At 37.0% G+C, this 19,823-nt stretch overlaps 1 long non-coding RNA gene across 7 annotated transcripts in view; it reads left to right on the plus strand.

Annotated features, from left to right (window-relative positions):
- Positions 1 to 19,823, plus strand: part of LOC116235935 (uncharacterized) — a 352,161-nt gene that overhangs the window by 189,395 nt on the left and 142,943 nt on the right. For all 7 annotated transcript variants that reach the window (XR_016468421.1, XR_016468418.1, XR_016468417.1 and 4 more), the window contains exons 5-6: positions 3,751 to 3,914; positions 5,757 to 5,928. This is a non-coding gene — a long non-coding RNA (uncharacterized LOC116235935). The remainder of the gene's footprint in view (positions 1 to 3,750; positions 3,915 to 5,756; positions 5,929 to 19,823) is intronic.

The raw sequence follows: 19,823 nt of genomic DNA on the forward strand, positions 1-19,823 counted from the left end.
AAAAACTCCAAAGCCTTCTTGCCTGCTCATGAAGTTTTCTGTACTACTAACACTCCAATTTACAGATAAAAATAGAGATAAAACTTGGTGGTTTTGCTAATCACTGTAAACTATAAAACTTTAGAGAAGGCTCTAAACAACAAAATGTATTTCTTTTGCTTAGATGGTTTGCAACACTGATAAGATCACAGAATTAAGCGTGGGAAGCTGTTGCCTGTGATACAGAGCCATTAAACTACTCTCTTTGCAGAAAAAACAGTGATCACAACATTTCACATCTGTTCTTGTTCAACCTAAAAGCATAGAAGGAAATGAGATATTACAGGGGAAAAAAACCAACAGCTCAGTGTGCTGCTGCACTGGATTGCAGATTCTATACTTTTCTTCGTGCTGTGAAATCACTTTTCATACCCACTTAGAAATTATAACAAATGCAGCATTGTCCTAAATGTGTATTTAAGTACAATGCAGAAAAAGAGCAAAAAGCTACGTGACTGTATCTGACTTAAATACTGTTGCCAGAATGCTTCTCTGAAGAAGTCAAAGCTTGTTTATGTCCTCGTTACCTCTGCTTATACCAGTAAATACTGTTGACAAATGTTACATGGAAAGGAAAGGATTTTCATATCCTATTAATTTAAAGATTACTTCTATTGGAAATCAACCTGCTGTCCTTGCTCTGCCACTTTACCTACCTAGAACATTCTCTAGAGGTTACAAAATGAGTTCATTTACTTTTGCTTGGTTTCTAGGGCAGAAGAAGGGGCTGCAGTGTGCTCTAACACACTAATTTACTCTATGGCCTGTATTCATTGCTCATTGGAGAGTCAGAGGTGCCTTGCTGCTGAATAGTGAGAATCCAGATACCTGTACTTTTGCTCCTAGTTACTTGCCAGTACAAGTTTAATGTTACTTTTAGTAGAGATCAGTATCAAAAAAGCATGCAAATAATCACCAGTCTCCTTGAGAGATTGTAATGATAAAAAGTAAGCTAAATGATTTTTGGGAAGCCTGAGGATGACTTTACAGGGAAAGAAAGTTCTGCAACATCTGCAAGACAAAATTAACTCATCTGAAATAGGTGGCACCGTTTGTTGGTTTCCTCCAGTTGTTTTGCCAGCAGTTTACGGTTGAGTCTTCCAAACTGTTAGCATTAACATTTTTAAAGATCTCTCCTCTTCCAGTTATCTGTTATACATATCAACTATGCCTTCATCAGCAAGTCATGGGGCACAGCAGTAGAAATTCGTAGGTCCTACCCTGCCCTGTGATGAAAAATCCCTTGATTTCTTGAAAAGAACTTCTGTAGTCAGAAATGCAGGCATGAGCATACCAAAAATTTGTGGAGATTATTATTTTGAACTACAGCTGTGCCACAATTTAATGCAGTGGCTGTGCTTCTGTAAGCTTGAAGCTCTGGAAGGGATGGTCGGAGTCCAGAGGACTGATGAAACAATTCTTTACAAAGTCTCGTAATGACTCATCTGCTCCATCTCTTGTTTGCAGAAGCGTGTTTGTGACTTTAATGCTTAATGTTTAATTAAACACTAAGTCCTTTATGATTAATTAAACTTTAATTAAGTCCTTCAACATTTGTCAGTTACAAAAGAGGAGGAAAACAGAGATATTTATTCACGTCAGCAAACAGAGAGGTGTTTTTACTGAGCTGAACAGAGTTCGTGTTTATAGCCAAGGAAAAGTCACTCAGAACCAGACTGCATACGAAGTTACTGTAGTACACAGAAGGGAAAAAGAGTATTGCACCTATTTATTAATGTGCTATTAATGAACTTTACTAGTTTAACTAGCTTGATATGCAAGAGGTTGCATCTCAGCTCAAGCCAATGGAAAAATGTACACTGGTTTAAATAGGGACTGTTTCAAGTATTGATTTAGATTAGCTTTGTGATTCATTCATATAAAAATGAATGTACATTATGCCACCCACTTCCTCTCCTCACTGTCCTACCATACAGTCTCCCTTTCTGAAAGTCAGAAAAATGATAAACAATATTGTAAAGGAAAGAATGAGTTACAGTCAGCTCTTGGGTCTGCATTTACACATTTCAGTGAGCAAATCCGTGAGTACAACAGAGGAGATAGAGTATGCATCAGTTTAATCTTAAGAAACCAAAATCATAAAGAAAAGGAATGGACCGAGGAAGACAAATAGCTGAAACAAGTCTTAGTTTATTTTAGAAACCCAATCTTAACATCTATTTCTTGGGTGAATTACAATGGATAAAGTTGAAGAGAGCTGCCAGTTATCTGCTCTGAATAAAAAGTTCCTTATTTTTTGAGTAGTTTTCCCATTGTTTGTGGCTGCCACATTTAATTGTGCTTGTGTAGTCCTTTAATTTGCATGAAAGAAGATAATATAATTGAAAAACTCTGGAGTAAGACAAGTTCAGATTACTAGCGGAGGCAAGTTAATTTGTTATTCATTAAATGCTAATGAACCTGGCACCTATGTTTTATTTGTTTCACTCTATTTGAAATTGGAAAGGTCTTGTAGCACGGCTAAGTCTATGATAAACAGAGGTGTTAAATTAAACTCTTGTTTTCCCTGATGTTCCGCTAGAATAAGCAAGTTTGTAAAACCAGGTAACTAAATATGTGTGTAGTCAAGCATCCTCAGAAGACAAACGTAAAACAGTTAAGGAGCTGATTCTGTATTCAGATTCCTTTAAAAATTATTGCTGAGCTTGCTGACATTTGGTACTTGGTTTTGATGTGGGTTCTGTACAGACTGGGTGAAGTTCCGGTGCACTGAGGCTTTTGCAGAGAATCTGGCTCAAAGTATGGGGGCACATTTTGCCTTTTTTACATCTGTTCTCAGTTGTCTCCAATAAGAATAAATGTAAAATCATGAAGTAGCCTTTTATTATCACTGACACTCCTGATAATTTTAAGTCTACAGTTGTTCATGAAAGTTCTCGAGGCTTGCAGAAATATATGGCTTATTTTCCCTTAAGCTAAAATGAATTGGAAAGCAATTATTTGTATTCATATAATTTATATATTATTTTGGCCTTAGTGTCTTTGTTACTTAATTGTTTGAAGTAGGTATAATTATATTTAGCCTTAAGTGAAAATGTATGGCTCGCATATATTAGGTTATTTACTGCATATTATTATACAGTAGAATAAGAGTAAACTTCATTTTTAATGATGTCTTCCACTTCTGAAAAGTTGCTTTCGTTTTGTACTAATCTTTATTCACTGTACCTTCCAAGTATACAGAGCCTGGAAAGTAAGTAAAGCAGAAGCCAAATTGCACACATGACTTCAAGCATATATCTTAGACTGAAAAACATCCACATACACAGGTCCAAAAACCCTGCCTTGCAAAGCACTGTTTGAAGGACCTTTCATCATTTTGAATGTGGAATAAAATATGGTTTTATTTGGTTTGAGTTCATTGTCCCACTTGTTTATTTCAATATTAGTAATGTTCACAAACCCCAGAACATGCATGTGGTGAGCTTTGCTTAGGTGAAATGGCTGCACATTGACTTAAAGTTGAACAGAAATTTGGCTTATTCTATTTAAATTGGTCTGGTAAAATAGTGTGAAAAATAAATGAGAAATAATTTTATTGACAATGAAGTTATTTATATGAAACATATTATTATTTCATTTCAGTGAAATTTGAGGGTGTTCCTGTTTGATACAGCAAACTGAAAAATGTAAGAAAAAAATACCTGAAATGTATGTACTGCAATTTGGGATTGTTCTTTCTATTTACAGCATTGTCTTGAGAACAACTTGAACATTTCATTCCTGTTATCTGTGAATAAATCTCCAGATCACCCCAAACCTCATGTACTTGCATAAAATAAGTGGTGACAGAGGGAAGAGACTGAGAATTCAGGTGGAAAGAAGGAAAGCAGTTCTTGAAAGTGAGAGATATGGTGAGATTTTCTTTCTATTGGTTGTCAATGCATGTTACTGCTGAGTCATAGGGTTTGAAATGTGCAATTTATGCCTGTGAAAAATGCTGTACCCAAACTGTTTTCACAGTTAGTTCTTTAGATATGGATACTGGAGTTCAACATGCCATGTTTCAGAAGCTAACTAACACCTATTAAATGAGCATCCAACATTGGTTTATTATCTAAAGTTTATTGCAATTATTCCACCTGTGGTGTATGCATAAATGAATGTGAAATCAGACTGTTCACTATTTTAACAGTGTTTTTACAACACTTTAACATCACCTCATGGTGTTTCTTTCCCCAGACCCATAGACCTCAAAACCAAAAATGCTCAAAGATAATGGGGGGTGTGCGTGTATATATATATATATATATATATATATATACGTATATATATTTAATTTATAAGTTGTCATGAAGATATTGTTTGTTTATAGAAGTTTACTTTGAAAACTAACCTTGGTTTCTGAGCTAACCTGACAAGTTGTCAATGAAGAAAAAACAGAAGTAGATTAATTTCAGTTATGATTAATGGTATGTTAAGAAGAATGAAAAAAAAAAAAAAAACAACAACCAAAACTTTGCTCTAATAAGTTATACTACTTGGGTCTTTAAAAGACTGGAATTTTCCAGGCTGGGTTCTCTTAAGACATGAAATACATCAATTTTAAAAAATAAATCTCTTCTCTTTTGAAGCCTATTCTTCTTACCTTGGGTCTCTTTTAAGTTATCCTGGCTCTAACAGCATCATTTTGATTTTCTTCCACTTTAGTCCCCAACTGGTGTACTGCTTCATATAGCTACTCAGTGGCTGCATATATGTATTTTTATTTCTGCCCTGCCAGTAACTCACTGGAAAAAAGGGAACTCATTTTGAAGATGAAATGAAAAAATGCCCATGTTATTGTGCTAAATCAAACAAATTGTTATCTTTGCTCTTTCTAATGTGAAGCAAAAGCTGGACAAATATAATTTTCAAAAGGAGATCCTGTTCTCCATGATGAGTATTCCTGAAATCAGTAACTATAGGTAACACCTGCAATGCTTATTTCATAATCTTTGCTCATTTTCTGAGAGTCTGGCGGAATGTTGCTTTTCTGTAAGACTAGCAGAGACCCTCAAACAGCCTTGTCATACCACCTAATAATCATCATCAATAACCACTCATCATTGGGACCTCCTGATGCTTTTGCACTTCCTTGCTTCTGATAGTGGTGCTCACTGAAGCTGGATCTCTTATTTTAAAATGATTATATTAAGGACAAATGAAGACATTCCACTTGAAGGAGCACTGACCTGATACTTTCTAAACACTGAATTAATGGAAAAACCTAAAGATCACACACCACTTTTGTCTACATCTCTTTTAGGTGATACTTTTGGGTTCAGTAAAGTTGCAGATCATTCCTTTATGTAGTTGTATAATCCATTTATTTGGGATTGGCGAGCAGCTGAACGCTGCACTTTTACTCATTAAGTCTAGAATTGCTCAACTATTCATTATGGTGTGCCAGTATCCAAAAATATATCTGAACTAGATTACAGGTCCCTGATCCTTTAATGCCAGTGGTTTCTCCTTTGCAATTCAGTATTTGTCAGTGTTGGAATCTGGTATTGCAAAGAGAAGACTCACAATTCACTGAATAAGGTTACTGATTTCAAACACTTATAGGACGGAAAGCATTTCAAAGTACATGTCTTAGTTTCACCTCAAAGTTCAAAGCACAAAAGAATATACTGTATTCGTATACTTATTTTGTGATTATTTTTTAAACCATATGCTCTAAATTTGGGGATTTTTTTTTTTTTTTTTTTCAGGTTCTGTGGCCATTGTGAAACAATGAAACAAAAAACAGGGAAAAGAAAATCTCCCTTTGATCTCTGTTCCACTCTCATTTTAATGCATCTTCATACTAAAGCAGTGACATCTCCTTTTCAGCCGAAGACTTTTGGAAATGGATCTCCTAAAAAGATGTCAGCAAACAGGCAAGTGAGTAAAAATAGATAAATTAGTTTTGCAAAATGCTTTCTGCAGAGTTCACTGATTATGAAAATCACAGTGAAATCTGAGAGTGGTTTTAAGCTGACACAAGTTGTTACTTGAATTGTGATCTTTCCAGAGGGCCTACTCTACTCCAGGTTATTTTTCTGTCTTGGATAAGTAACCTTTTTTCAGAGATATATGCTTGTTTTAAGGGAGATCCAAGAGGTCTGCTTGTCTTCTAGTACACTTGCATTTCTTACTTCTTTATTTATTTATTTATTTTTAATCTAAATAGTTTTTTCCTCTCTTCTTTCTGTCACTTTTCTCCTGGCCCTTTATCCCCAACCCATTTTTCAGTGAAAACCTTTTCCAGTTATCTATCTTGAGATATGAACAGAAGTATTTGAACTTTTCAAGTCGAAGTATGCATGTGAATTCAAAGAAATGAATGGAGTGACACTGTAAGACCTGTGAAATATAATTATTTTGTGAAATGGTTGGGTGAAATTGAATTCTTCAACTTGTACGAGTGAAGAAAACTGTTTTCAGGACCTGGTTCTAATACACTCTACTTCAGTAGTCATGTCTAAACAGCCTAAAAATCTTACATTGCTTGACAAAATCTGCTTGGAAGCATGAGTTCACAGCTGCTGAAAATGAGCAAATACACATAAGTCATTTTTGTGCTATAAATATCTACTTTCACATTGTAAGACTTAGTGCTGCTGCAATTTGTCCATATATGTGAAGGTAACATCACAATCCTTATTAAGAAAGTACATATGATTGCTAATAATTCCATATTCTTTTAAATTTATCAGAATACGGTATTAAAATAAAAATTGCTTCCTTTATATTACCTGTTAATCAGTTTTGGAAATTCTCTTGATCAGCCTTTTAGCATGGAAAGTTTTAGTTATCCAGAAAATTTGATTAACTTCCCTAATTCCAATTCAGAGTGGTGAGACTTGTTTATGAGGCACTGCCACCTCACTGATGTTATCAACGACTAAAGGAAGAAAAACCAATGTTTTAGATGCTGTCTGACTTACTTATTTCATACCTATTTCATTAAGAAATCCAGATCAGTACCGCTAGTGGTTGTCACAAGACTGATTGCCTTGAAAAAGCAATGGTTATGAATCTCAGTATTAAAAGCTGTTAATTTAAACACATGAATTCATCTTGAGGTTTTTCTCTTCCACTCTTCCCATTTTCATGGTGTTTCTTTTTACCGAAACTTTCCAACACGTGTAGAATATCATTTATTTTGGTCTGTGGTTGGGATTTTGTCAGGAGTTACCATCTGTTCAGGCAAAGTGTTTTTTGTGGTCTCATGGCAGCTATTCCGCTCAGTTAATCCATGGCTACGTAGGCAGAGAAGGAACTCATATCTGAATAAATTCCAGAAAAAAAATAATTTACAAACTACAGGAGGTTTAAGATGCTATACCAGAAAGGAGCAATGAACACATCCTCAGAAAGACCAACTATGTTTAAGTTTCATGCCAGTATTCTTAACCAGTTAATCCAAACTTTTTACGTATTTATTACCACTCTGGCCCCAAATGTATGCTGCTATCTGCAAAGGAGGTCCACTGACTCTGCAGAGTGCCAATAATAAATTAAACAGGTAATGTAAAAAATCCCTGGGGTGCTTCCTTTCCAGAGACAAAGGTAGCATTCAACAATTTATTCTCATGGGTTTGAAAGTGCCAGTGGGACTGGTTTTTCCCATCTTCCCTGCAACTTTTTCCGTATCATCCAAAAGTAAAATAATGTTCAGAGGACATAAGGCACAGATAGCCTTTAGCTTACTGAAGTTAGTGCTGTGTGAATAGTAGTGCTATGTGCCAACTAGGACTCAATGATTCTCTGTTGCTGAAAACATTCCCTATCCTTTTCTCTACTGGAAAGATCTGAATTGAGACACTTTGTCCTCTGGCTTTTGAGACAGAGCTTGTGCACAGAAATCCAGAGTAATAACGACTAGGAAATTAGTTTCTCTCTCATTTCCCCTTCAACACTGTTAAACGGTGAGAGATCTGTGTGTGTGTGCAGTACTAGATGATTTTAAGGTCAAATGTCTCCCTACAAAGTAGGGGGTGTACATTTTTTTTGGAAAGCACATCTGCTGAGTTGCTTACATGCGTCTCTTGTGATCAGGAGAGTTCCCAGCCCTAGTGGTACCAGCTGATTTCTGCCATGGAACAAAAATAACCTATATGCATATTCTTTACTCTTATCTATCTTGAATGTACAGGACTGCAAACAGCGAACTCTGTCACGATGTCCCAGATTCTTCCGTGTCTCTTAGAAGAGTCTGTTTGTTTATTTGCTCTCTAGCCAAAATGCATGTTTTCCGTTCTTATAGATTCACTGTCAAAAGGGGTCCTTATTGTATTAGCAAGACAAGGATGCCATGAGAAATAACTTTTAATTTTGCTATAGTGGTGGCCTGCTGGCCCTGTGTAACTTAATATAAAATAAAGCTCAATGTTTTAACCTTAGAAAAATGGCTTCTGCACCATCTGCAAAGAATTGAATGCACAGATCTTCTTTATTACTGACTAAACCAGAACAGGATGGAGTAGCAGTCCTAGTGGATTGAAACAGCTTATATCGTGAGCTTTCTGTTATTTAAATGCAGTTGCTACAACTCCAGTCTTTTTCTAGCAGCCTCCAGGTCTGTGATGGCAGCTCCTTGAACGACCTTGTTGCTTCTTTGGCTTCCCACACCACCAACTGCTGTGCTGTTTGCAGCAAAACCTGCGGTGCTGGTGACAGATTTCTAGCACAGATTTCGGACATCCTGGCTTGCCCTTGTGGACATCTTTCTCTTTCATTCCCTCTGATTCAAAGAAGTTGAGGGGAATAAGGATATAGGATTTTCACTAACTTCACATCTGTTAATGCTGCACAAAACATGAATGTGGAATTCTTATTATAAGGGGGTAGAGAACATTTTTTCCATGTAGTCAATTTCCTACAGTAATTTGAAGGAAGAAGTTTTCTTAACCTGCTAGAACTTAGTAATTAGAGATAACCAATGTTATCAAAACGTAGAAATATAAATAGAAATATAAAGAACATTATAATAAAGTACGTATTCACTAATAAGCTGAAGCTGTAAAAACAGCATTTTTTTTTGTAATATACATTTCAATTTCTAATGACACTAGTAGGAATGTAAGTAACAAAATAATGGAAAAAGTCCTCAGATCCTTTTTTCACACATTTATATATAAATGTTATATAAAACAGTTATATAAAATAAGGGTTAACATGAGGATTGGCTAGGAGCGTGCTGCTGACATCAGCTTTAACGCTGAGTATTTTTTAGGTAGGAATAAATTATATTCTGTTTTTACTTTGCATTTAACTAGTGGAGTCAAAGGGATTAAGTGAATAGCTAATCATAGCTTTCTCCAAAAAAAAAAAAAAAAAAAAAAAGAAAGAAAGAAAGAAAAGAAGCAGATAAATTGTAATACAAAGACTGTATTAAGAAAAGGGCTTGATTCCTCTCACTTGCCCTCAGTACCTAAGCAGGCTCCAGGATGAGCTATAAGACATGTCTGGTTTGGGGTTGTTCTTTTTTTTGTCTTACTCCTTAAAAGAAGGTTTTGAATCCTTCTGTTATATGTAAATCCAGAGTAGGAATTGTGATAGAATGACCGTAAGATGACAAGTGGACAGATTTAAACGTGTTAAGGCAGCTGTCAGTGTGTGCAGATATAACTGTATAGAGATACGTATGGTGTACTCTAACCTTAGCTTGCAGTTCAGAATTAGGCAAAGGAAGGAAACAATTTTATTAATTTTCTCACAAAAAAAAAAAAAAAAAAAATCAAGAATCTGGGAATGTACCTATGAAATATGATATGGAAAATCAAGTCCTACAGTGTAAATTTCACCATAGATGCATACTTCAAAAGCATTTCAAGAACAGGTACATAGAAGGACCTCCGATTTTAAAACTCTAATTATCCTTATTTCAGCCAGCTTTCTTCTCCACTGAGAAGGAAATGAAAGATCAAAAACCCAAAGGTTGAATTATTCAATTATTTTCATATATTTCTACTTCTAAGAAAAGTAACTTCTCTTTTCTCCATTTTCCTTATGTTTTACCAAAAGCATGCACAGATTCTTTATTATTCTGTAGAATCCTTCATTAATGGCAGAAATTGCAAAGCACAGTGCCAAAAAGCAGCAGTTTTCCATATATTCATACATATGTGCATGTATGTGTATTTAATATCATTATTTCAGAACCTAACAAATCTTGAACCATTTAGAATGGAATGCATTCTCATTTTGCAGACAACGCAAGTTCATCTGCATTATGCAGGTTTTTTTTTTCAGTAGCCATGTAATGAGGCTTGTAGAAACACGACATAAAAAATAAAATGAATAAATCAAACAGTAACAAAAAAACCTCAAGGATCTGATAGTAGCAGTGACAAACAACAGGGAGTTCTGCTTTTCTCATTGGTTAAAACTCATTTATTTCTCTATTCTTAGAATATCCTTATATAGCAAGCGCAGTCTAGAGAATCTGAGAGGAGATGCTTGAAAACCTCCAAAATTCATCTTGGAGGCTGTGGGGAAGAAGCTGAGGCTAAAGAAAGTCAGGTTCATTGAGCTTTCTGTAAGGTATTCACTTACAGAACATAGTTTTGCAGCTTGCAAAATGCTTGTAGCTGATGTGGATTAGAGAATTAATATTTTTCAAGCTTTTGAATGCCAGATGACTCCTCCCTTGGAAGAAAGGGGAGTTGAAGCTACTGGATGAGGCTGGATGGATAAGATCTGTGGTATATCTTCAGCACATAGACACTCTGCCTGGACAAATGCAGGTCAAGAAACATCAGCCTTTGTATCCAGCAGCTCTCTGCAATTCCTCTGATTCAGTGAGTCTAAGTTGAAAGAAAAATAGATCTTAATGTCAAGCTATTTATTCATTACAGAAGGTTGTAAAAAGTAGTGTGATACTTCCATATCCTCATGGTGTGCAGCAGCTGCTCAACTGTGATTGAAGGGATGTGGGTATGTAGGAAATAAGCAGGAAATGACATAGATCGATACGTTAAAACCCTAATAAGGAGAGGCATGCCCAGCATCCCACACCTTGCCCAGCTCTGAGGACTTGGAGCTGCCTCTCTACCTGGAGGAGTGAGCAGGCTGATGGTGATGTCTGCTCTGTAGGGCGTTGCTGCCATCATTATCTGGGATTTCAATCTACAGACCATTCCTCTAAGAGATGTATATAATTACACAACAAAAAAACAGAGTAGAATATTATCACACCTGTTGTTTTGCTGCTTGGGCTGTAAACCCTCGTAGGTAGTGGCACAGTAACAATCATCATTGACTTCTGTCACCAGCAGCTTTGTTTTCAGTGGCATGTAGCTTTATACACTTGAGTGATTTCCTTGAGGCTTTTGAACAAAATCTTCCTTCAGTTATTGCTGGGGGAACAAAGAAAATCAAACAAAGGCTCAAGTTCTCCCTATCAATGGCATTGTTTTGCTTTGCACGGAGATATTGGATGAAGTCTTGACAGTAAAAATAATAATAAGTCAATTTTGGCATTGGATGCTCAAATAAAATGAAGTTATATAGAAATGATGTTAGAATATGTATTGTTTTTCACAAATTAACTTCCTGGTAATATTTCAACTGGTCTTTTGCTTTTAACAAGCTCTTGGAAACATCACAAGCAGTTTGTTTTTTTTTAATTCATCTGCCACTAGCTACATTGCAATGTGTTCCTATTGTCAGTAGTAAAACCAGCACCCCATATCCATGGGGGTGCAGTTTAATCATAAATTTTTAAGTAAAAACAACTTTCTAGTAAGCTTTAGTTAATGAAAAGTAACAGTTAAAAGTTTCTGCGACGTTTGTAGCCGTTACTAGAAACTTTTTTGCATACAGCAAGATTCCTTGTACACTGAGATTTTATAAGTTTTCTTATTAAAAAAATGACTTTTATTCTTTTTATTTCTTTTTAATCCAGCTGCTTTAAGTTTGATGCAGCAGAGTATGTGTGTTTGCTACTGGCTTAAAAAACATCTCTGTCCTCCTCAGCCTTCATTTGTTTTGTTCAATCAAAATACATAGATCGTTCCTACCTTATGTGTACACAGAAACTCTTTTTCTTTCTCCTTTTGTCTTCTAACCACCTCACTCCTTGCTTCTCATTTCTAGTTTTCATTTCAGTCTAAATTAAAGTGTCCAGAGTTGGTTCAACAGTTTGTTTGGGTAGCAGACACACAAGTGAAAAAAAATCCTGTGATCATTACTCTTTTGTGACTTGATGATATTAAAGACTTCAGGATTTAAAAAAATAATAAAAAACCCACAGTCAAATTAATCATAATGAAAAATTCAGGTGCTAAACCTCAACACAAATATGTGCATAATCTTATTTTAGTTGAAGCAGAACCTATACCTGCTTTTTTTTTCTTCTTGTGAGTGAATTAAAATTATAATACTACAGAGGAACACTGTATTCTGTTTTTTAAAAATTTATCAGGGATATTGAGAAATTGCAAAATGTTTCTCTGATGTTTTACCTGTATAGCAGTTTAATAGGATGTCATAATGAACATGTGAAATTGAATTTACTGTATCAAGAGGCAAAAGAACCTCATTATACAAAAAGCTCCAGCAAACTGAAGCTTGTCTAATATATAACCCAGTAGTTTAATTTGTAAACCTGTTTACTGCTCTTAACAGACTTCATTAGTACCTCAGAATTCTGTAAGATGTTTGAATGATACTTGTTATAATTAATATTCAGTCTTTAATGCTATTTATGATTTCCCTAACTTTCAAAATGGTTCTTGTGATTGCTTTTTTAAAAATTTGCCAGCTGTACAAACTTTATTACTACAAGGACACTAAAGGGGGTTCACAGAGGCAGCATTTCATTGCATTGATTAATTGACTAATTGTATTCTCCCATAATAGAAGTTCTGAATATCCTTTCTGAATAGTTCTGCTTCCTCTCATTCACAGTAAAGTATTATTCCTATATCCTTATTTAGGTCATTTAATGAATTTCTAGACTTGGACTGGTTTTCTCCAGAGAGTTATGTCGGAGCATTGATTCTGATCCTTTACTGAATTTCAAGGAGTGAGGAAAAAAGAAATCTACAGAAAGCACATACCAAAATGTTATGTGAAAGAGGAAGGAAAGTAGCAGAGTATGTGTCTAACCCAGATTAATATTTCACGCATGATTTGCATCAGCAGTATTAGCAGACTTGAGTTATAAAATTCCAGAAAGTGCTAGCTCTAATTATAAATACTTGCGGTATTCTCAGAATGAAACTGAGCATAGAAGAGTAGCCAGATCTCAACTACCCTCTCTATTTTCTTGCTTAGAAACAGCAAACAATTTCCCATTAGTGTGTCTACTGCTCTGCTCCTACAGCTTCAAAATGCCTCTTTGTGTGTGTGCGTGTGTGTGTGACTCCTTGCATTTTTGCTTGCTCTGCTCATTAAGAACTGGCACGTCAGCAAATTATTATGCCTTTGCCTTTACAGTCTTCCAAACTGGAGTGATTTTGCCCTCCAACTGCTGAGAGCCTGGCAGCTTCTGGGTTTTGATCGATTAGCATGGGATCGCTTTGCTTCCCTGCTGCGCTCACATTTCATTACAGCAGCAGAGTAATTGACAAAATGGTATGGTGTGCAAATACTGCAGCACTATCAGCTGATGGTAATTGTAATTAATACTGTCATTGTAATAAGTACTTATACAGAAAGTGTTCTGTGAAAGATGGGGGCGCATGCCTTTTACCAGCTGTGATGAACCAAGAGCGTGCATGGATCTTGCTAGAACCAAGGATGCTGTGATGCATATTGCTGATTACATGCATCTGGGGTGAATACTCAGCCTGGTTTTAGTCATAAACTCTGGGTTTCCCCATTGGCACGGGAGTCACGCGGACGGGGGGAAGCTGCATGCTCCGCGTGTATAGAAAAGGCAGCAGAGAGTTTGTGGGAATCTGTGATTGTGAAGGATGTGGGGGCTTTGTTATTAATAATTCTTGGGGCTGAATGCATCAAACAGACCCCAGAGGTGCGGGTTGGTCTCCTGTGAGGCGTCCACCCCAGGCCTGGGCCCGGAGGGGAACCCGGGCCAAATCAGGCCTTTATAATGGAGACAGCGCTACCAGAGCGGTGCCAGCCTTCTGGAAGCTTCTGTCCTTCCTCAGTCAGCCCACAGATGGCTCTCCGTTTCCCTTTGCTCTCTGTAGGAGAGACTCCTCAGTTTCTCCTTCCGTCCTTACGGCCGGCACCCCGCGCAGCCCCACACGCGGCGCTCAGCTCCGCCTCGCGGCCGAGGCGCTGTGCGCAGCGCTGCCCACGCGGTGCCTCAGCCGGCGGCCATTTCTCCTCACGCTGCTCGGCGGCCATTTTGTGTCCGACCCGCGCCTCATGGCCGCCTCAGCTCCCTCACTGCTGCCACCACGTGGAGAGGAAACATAAAAAACCTTTTCCGCAAGTGGGCTGCTTTGCAAATGAAGTTCTGCCTGTGGCGATGTGAAAAAGTAAGAAGAAAAAACAGGTGCTAAATCATTGTTATTCCAGAGGGTATTCTCATTTTGTAACTAAGGCATTAAGCATTGCTTCCTGATCTTTGAGTACAGCAAAAATAAGAGCTGGATATAACAGAAAAGAACATTTTAAAGTATTTTGACTCTAACAAATACAAATGCAGATTTCTTTGTCGGTCTCCCAGGTGCATTTTCAGAAGCACAGGGAAATGCTTTAGCTGTGCACCCACAGAAGACCACGTTGCACCCAGGCACTGATGGTTCTCCTCCAAAGCCATCACATCTTGTGAAGTTCAGCCTCCCTTGGCTTCTGATAGCAGCTGAAAAATTGTCTGGCAGCTTGGATGGAAATAACCACACCTTATCAGAAAGTGCTCAAAAGTTTTAAATATTTTCCCCTTTACAGTTTATCCCAAGGTAGAGCTAATTCAGTGGTTTCAGTCAGCACCTGAGAGAAACACTTCACTTTCGGGTGCAGCTCGAGTTGTGAACTACCTTTTTTTTGCCTGCTGCTTTTACTTTCTTACTTTGCCGAGACGGAGACCTTTTGGAAGGTAAATGTAGCAGGCAGCATCAGTTTTGCTGAGTAACTAAATGAGTTTGAAGATCAACTGTTTTTCAGACTGTCTTGCTAGTGATCCTGTGTCACATATATATGCCTCCTATTCCATTAAGGAAATTCTCGTAACGTAAGGATAAGTGTTTTATTTTGGTTACGGTACAGGAAGTCAGATAGGAATAGGAATATACTCGTTATTTTATATGATTTCATATATATGGATATCCATAAGTTCTATGTCAAACAAACCACAAGAGGTCAAATTCTAGTTTGGTATGAATCTGCATACTTTAACTGATAAGATTAGTAGCATTTGTCCACTGCATATGAAAAAGGATGCTATCAGTTCAGCACTGCCATTATGCTAGCTTGAGTGCTCATTGCTGCTGTGTCTCTTTTTCTCTAGCCGTTGTATTCCTGAGATGCTAGAAACAGCAACATTGAAAAGCTCTTATCTCCAGGCTACAGATGGAGATACGAGGCACACGGTAGAATAAGGGTGAAATTCTCAGCAGAGATTTATAAGTTACTCACATGCTTAACTCCTATTTTCAAAAGTGATACAGGCCTTTTTAAAGCAGCTCTTCTGCTCACAAGAAAATAATCTACTTAGTTGCTGCAAGAAACGCCACTTTATATTAGTCATGCAACATAGAGAAAGAAGGGGAAAGTTCACCTGCACAGACAGAAAACAAGAGAAGGAGCACAACATAGCTATGTGCTGTGTCACTCTGAGCAACTTTTCGGCTCAGTGTTGAGCCAATTATTCTTCCTAGATTACAAAGTAAAATACATGCTTTTAAAGCTACACAGATACCTTTTTTTTCCTTTGAAATTGTAGATGGGGAGAGTTTTGCTCTCTTGCCCTAGCTTTCAGTCTCTCAGCTGCTCAGTTCTGTAGATTCTCCTGGTGTCCAGTGTTCCTAAAAAGATGCAGTACATCTTGGCCTCTTTTCCTTCAGAAAATGATTAGAAAAAGAAAATAGCTCTTGCACTACATGGCATTTCATAAGTGCTCTTAGAAAGCAAGATGCCTGAATGATATGTGGTGTTCTGGAGGGCCTATGACTCTTAAGGCATCTGATATATGTCAGGTTCTTTTGGCTTAACTGTATGTATATCACTCCAGTGCTGTACATTGTTCCTCCATCCTGGGTTGGATTAGCTCTGTGCTTGCCTTCCTGTCCATCCAAAGCTGTTGAAGGTTTAATCTCATCAGAGATTATAGATTTAGGAAGAAATTGCTTTGTACAAACTGCTTTTAATAATGTCTTCATCCCATTCTTAAATAAACAAACAAACAACAACAACAAAAAGAAGATTTAGAAACCGGACCATGTGATGGAAATGAGAATGTTAAAAAACTATTAATTCCATCCTTGTTTCAGAGGATCCTTAAAATAACATGTAATGTTTGTGACCAGGCCTCTGGAAGAACCTGCATAAGAAATGTTTTATGAGCATTCTGTGGTATGTAGAATTGATTTTCAGCACCTTTCCTTGTCCTTCTAACCTTCTGGAACATGCAGTTGCTTTAATGGGAACATTTGCTATTAATACGGATATACAAAGTCTATCTGTGGCAAAATTCAGGCTGTCATGAAAAAGAAGGAACAATAGCTTTTTCTGGTATATGTGATGCTGCTGCTATCTCTTCGCCGCTTTTTTGAGGTCTGCTCTATGTATTTATAAACCACAGATTTCACTCACAAGAAAAGAATAGTGTGTAGCTGAAGCAAATAGCTCAACTTGTTTTGTGAGTGAATAATGAATTTTGTGGCACACAGTTTACAATGATTTTATAACCCTACTTCTGTAGACCTGACCTTACCCTAGCAGCAGACACAACATGCTGCTGCCTTTGATACAGTAGGGTTCTCTGATTTTCTCTAGCCCTAATGGACAAAACTTTTACAGGTGTCTAATTATAATTTTCTGTGAATAATACAATCTCTAGGACCACTGCTGAGCTAGATTGGTTTAAGCAAAGAGAGAATCCATGCTGGTGTTGTGCTGCCCACTAGGACTTAATCATCTGAGTTTCAGGCAGAAGCTGAGTACTGTGCACAGCCAGCTGCTCTGGTGAGCTTCACTGCTGAGGTTTGCAAGTCATGCCGGGTTGATAAAAAGGAATTTCATGAAATTCTGAAAGTGTTTTTTTTTTTTTAAATTCTATTATATTTTTTAGGTTTTTGTTTTATTCTAGCTTGGAAGAGTATATTAAAATACACCTAAATAACCTTTCTTGGGGGGTATTTTTCATATTATGTTACAAAATTGGTCCAACTATAGAGGACATACAAAAGAAGATCCATTCTTTACCTAGATGCATACATGCCAAATTGTCTTCTACATTACTGAGATTCATCCAGTTGTCATGAACTTGCCTCTTGTAGAAACAATTTTCCTCTCTTCCTGAGTCCTGTAGTCTACACTTTAGTTTCATAGTAAAAAGCACTCACTTTTTTGACACTGAGTCCTAGCTGCCTTCAGTTTTGAAGTACCTTCTTTTAATGTTGGTGGATGTTCAGCATTACGTCTGGTTGAAATGAGAGTAATGTCAGTGCAGCCTTCAATTCAGCAAACTGGATAGGCATATTTTCCAGGATTGCAGGAAAAACTGCAGGTGCTAATAATGCTATATAGGGCAGTCTCGTGGTCATAAAATACTTCCCTTGAAACATGACATTTTCTTCAGTTCTTCTCCAGCTGTGCTTCCTATTATGCTTGCAACCTTAATACTACAAAGATAAAACAAAATTGTCCTTTTATGACCTATTTATCTCCATCAGATTCTTTTTCAGTGAGAAAAGAAAAAATAATTGTAATTTCAGATATTTTATGTTCTGCATGTATTTTCTTACCTTTTTACTCTTCTGTAGCAGAGCTGAATATACCTCTAGGAATACTTGAGTGCTGGCACTTTGTTAGGGCCTAATGTAAAAATTTCCTACTGATGTTGTTTCTTACGATAGTTTTGTTTAATGGCAAAGTATTTTTGCTCAGATTTACAGGTGTAAAGAGAGGACATATTCAATGAGTCATTACTGCATTTGCATGTGCTTCGTTCTCCATTCATGTATTCATGTAGAAGCTTCCTGCTTCTAGCATAAACATAAAATAGCAGAAGCTCTTGTAACTGTAGCTGTCATTTCTCTGTGATAGGTAAGAGTCACCTTACAGTCCTGTAACATGTCCTATGTATCAACTCTTCCAGGTGTTTCAATTCTGAACAGCAATATGCTCTGAGCTTTTTTTCCCCTCACCTTTAGGCTCTTGAGTTCATACCCCAGTTGGAAATATTCTTAGATATGGACTTCAGCATTTTCTGGCTAAATGCCATTGCTTTAATGTATTTAGACATTTTTGATGCTTAGACATTTTAATTTAAATAACTGATTACATCTTAACTCTCCTGTGACAGCGCACACATTAGGCTTATGCATTTTCATTTTTTTCACTGAGCTGCTCTTGCTGTGCGGGTACAAATCTTCAGTTATTCAGTGCTTATGCTGTTGCTGTTAATCATTCTGCTTTAAGCATTCTGCACCTCTTCTAATGTTGTTTACAGATGCAAAGAGCTGCCTGAGCTCTTAATTTCTGCCTAAGGATGTCTTAAAATTTAAACGTGTATCTGCGCCTTGAAAAACCTGCCCACAAGTGCCTGTGGCCCACAGAACAGCATCCCTGTGCTGAAAATTGGAACACTATGTACACTGCATAAAAATAAAACATTGGCACTTTACCTGGGTACAGCTGGAAAGGACAGAACAACGTATGTGTAATGCTGGTACTGAAATACGTGTGGTCAGAGAGTCACAATCACCCAGGTTCTCTTTAGGGTATTTGGAAAAAATAGTAGAAAAGTACTTCCAGAGGTGACAGAACCATCTTAGCATCTCTGTTACCTTCTGGATATGCCTGCCTCCATGCATTGATGAGAGAGGGTCCAGTGCTCCAAAATTTTGGAAATTCTGTCATGTGCTTAGACTTAGCTGTGGTAAAGTCAGACCAGACAGATTTATTCAAGTCTGGAAATCTGGGTATGATGTGTGGAGACAAACATTAAGTGAAGCGAGCCTCCATCCAGAAAGGTGCTCAACCCCAGTGCAGGTATTAAGTTATTATGTGATAAAACATAAATCGAATGGAGGTTTTATTAGTGCCTTGTTAGAAAGTTTCTGCATATATTGCATAATAATACAGTTGATTTTTTATTTATTTCATATATTTTTATGATATGAATAGCTATGTGCATTAACAGACTTGTCTGATACTTGACTGATTGGACGGATTGCTTTTTGGTGATGTGATGTCAGACTCCTGAAGGAATAAGATTGTTGACTGATAGCTGGGGAACATTCCCATACTAGCAGATGACTGACACATTGTCACATGAAAAAGGACAGTGGGAAAAGTGGCAAAAAATATCCTAAGTGGAATTTCAGAGGAGGCATGAAGCTTGGAAGGAGACAAAAGTAGAATAAGTTGATAAATAACTGAAGGCACTGAACAACCTGCTTAGATTTTTTCCTGATAAAGTGCTGTAGAAACAGTTTTGCTGTGAATCGATTTTCTTTCATTTTTCATGATAGCTTCAAATGACAAAAATATGACAAAAGTGGGAGTTTGAAAAGGCTATGGACTAGTTTTTCATCCAAAATTACACTTAAAAAAGGCTTTTGCATGTATATAAAATAAGCAAAAGACACTAAAACAGCAAAGGATTTATATTCCAAATGCTGTGATACTTTTCTACAGCGATTTGTAGGCAT

Source organism: Phasianus colchicus, chromosome 7 (genome assembly GCF_987193195.1).
Source record: "Phasianus colchicus chromosome 7, bPhaCol1.hap1.1, whole genome shotgun sequence".
Lineage (NCBI taxonomy): Eukaryota > Metazoa > Chordata > Aves > Galliformes > Phasianidae > Phasianus > Phasianus colchicus.